The 2,549-nt window shown below is 42.6% G+C and overlaps 1 protein-coding gene across 4 annotated transcripts in view; it reads left to right on the top strand.

Annotated features, from left to right (window-relative positions):
* LOC143029832 (protein PALS1-like) overlaps window positions 1-1,705 on the top strand; it is a 396,818-nt gene extending 395,113 nt beyond the window's left edge. For all 4 annotated transcript variants that reach the window (XM_076192911.1, XM_076192914.1, XM_076192912.1 and 1 more), the window contains one exon: window positions 193-1,705. The gene's annotated coding sequence lies outside the window, so the exon portion shown is untranslated. The remainder of the gene's footprint in view (window positions 1-192) is intronic.
* Window positions 1,706-2,549: the final 844 nt, after the last annotated feature.

The raw sequence follows: 2,549 nt of genomic DNA, 5'->3' as shown, positions 1-2,549 counted from the left end.
ACACACACACACACACACACACACACACATGCACACACGAGCATAGCTCCCTTCCCGTATAATACAACTAGGTAAATACACACAGCTTCTGTTGGTAAGTGCTATTTTACGATCTAGTACTGTGAATTGATATTTGTGAAGATGGAGAAGATTTTGCTGATTGTGTTTTTTCTTTTTCTTTTGTCTTTTCAGGTCACTCCAGCATGTGATTTGCCAAAATAAGTGTTAGAGCTTCCAATGGGCCAAGACTATTCCTAAATGTTTGATATCAATGTTTAAAGACCCCCTTGTACATATTATACAGATCTTAACTAGACTTTTCTAAGGTTGTACCCGATATGGTGGACAGGCTTACTGTTGATTGGTCGACTGGTTGGTTGGATAGCCTAGACGAAGATGGGATGACCTGGCATAGGCTGGCGAACACAGATCCTCCCAATGTTCTTCTTTGTTTTCTTCATCATCATCATCTTCCTCACCCTCCTTCTCCTCCTCCTCGTTCCCCTCCTCGTCATCTTCCTCCTCGTCCTCCTCCTCCTTCTCGTCCTCCCCCTCCTTCTCCTCGTCCTCCACGTCCTCCTCTTCGTCCTCGTCCTCCACGCCCTCCTCCTCGTCCTCCTCGTCCTCCTCGTTCTCCTCCTCGTCCTCCTCCTCCTCGTCCTCCTCGTCCTCCTCGTCCTCGTCCTCCTCCTCCTCGTCATCTTCCTCGTCCTCCTCGTCCTCCTCCTCGTCCTCGGCCTTCAAGTTTCACCTCGACGCAACCCGCCTACCCGCTTGCCAGGTCATCCGACGAGATTCTCTTGGGATCTCGTGCAGTGTGCTCGGCCATTATTAGAAACACGATCAAATCCTGTTTACACATTTTGTTAATTAATTTTAAATATATTGAATCATTATTGTAATACATTTAACCCCCTTTCCCTTGTAAGTGGTTCCCCCCCGTATTTATTGTTATGAATTATCAAACTTCATATAGCAATATAGATATGAATATCTCTGCAGTTCAACATGCGTAACACATACACGCACTCACACACACACACACACACACACACACACACACACACACACACACACACACACACACACACACACACACACACGCATATATATATGTATATATATATGTATGTATAGTATATATATTTTTTTCTCTTTAATCTGTACTTATGAATGCGTGCAATAAAGAAAATGGTGAACTAAAACCCCCCTCCCCCCATCCTACTCGGACAATCAAGTCATGTTTAACTGCAGCTTGCCATATCATAGCTTCTTCCTCCCTCCCCTTTCCTGCCACCTTCGCTGTTACTATGTGCCATATGCAATACACATTTCTCCCAACGTCACTAAACGGTGACCACGTATATTCCTCTTTTACTAGGTATTCCCATTATATACAAGCTTCTTTTTTTCTCATCTCCCTTCCCCCCCTTCCCCTCTCCCCCCTTCCCCCCACGTTGTCCATATATGGGTGACATCTGTAATCCATCCCCCATCCCCCCCCCCGTGCACAATTCACTTCTACATGAATTACTAACTGTTTTTACATGTAATCAATGATACAGTATTTCTTTAGTGTTTCTAAAACTGTGTGCAGTTGTAAATTGTGTTTATGCCTCATATTGATAAGTTCTATGAGTAGGTTAAATAAATATTACATTATATTGCCCTAAACGATTCATACAATAAATGTGTATATCTGCGATTGATTGTTTACTTTTGTACCTTGGGGACTATTGTGGTAAAGAAATGAAATAATGTAAAGGGTAAAGGAGAGATTTGACGAGGGTATCAGAAAGGAGGGATAGAAGAAGCTAAAAAATATTTATTTTCTTCTTTATTGGTCTGTACTGCGTACCTTTGGCCCGTAGAGGTGCCGATTTCGATCTCTTCTCTCCCACATCCTCTCTTCCCCGCACCATAATGTATTGATTGCATAAAATTTATGTCGTCAATAATCCACACGGGGTGTTCATTATGAAGTAAATAAAATGTAACAAGTCTGGTAAGTAAAGTTGGGAGGGAGGAGCAGACGTAAGAAAGATGAGAAAGTGATGCGAGGAACAAAGAAGAAGAAGAAGACGACGACGACAACGACGACATGACGTAGGTCGGGGCCGAGGAGCTTGATGGCTTCGGTAATTATCTGCACCGCCCCGAGGGGCTCTGTCGCAAAATTACTCTTCTGAGGTTGTGACTCTTGACTCAAGAGAATTAAAACTTAAAAATCGTTTCTTCCTTGCAGAGTAGAGTGCCATAATTAAACATTTTTTGCCCCAGGAAATATCACAGGAGTTCTGCAAGGAAAAACTGAGGGACACTCCTTTCTTTCAGAGACTTATGAAAAAATCGCATCATCGTCGTTGTCGTCGTCATCAAGGTGAAAGAGAAGGTCTTGTGGTCTGTAAACAAAGGCGTATCAAATGGGATTTTAAGGAGAGGAAGATGAACGACCTCAATTCTCATCGCGGGTTGCTAATTCATTAATGTCAAAAGACTCAAAATTTCCTAAAAAAAAAAGGAAGGAAATTATTCCCTCTTGTAGTGTT

This window comes from Oratosquilla oratoria, chromosome 11, assembly GCF_046742065.1.
Source record: "Oratosquilla oratoria isolate Oo_2021 chromosome 11, ASM4674206v1, whole genome shotgun sequence".
Classification (NCBI taxonomy): Eukaryota; Metazoa; Arthropoda; class Malacostraca; order Stomatopoda; family Squillidae; genus Oratosquilla; species Oratosquilla oratoria.
This window is presented reverse-complemented; position numbering and strand designations above follow the sequence as displayed.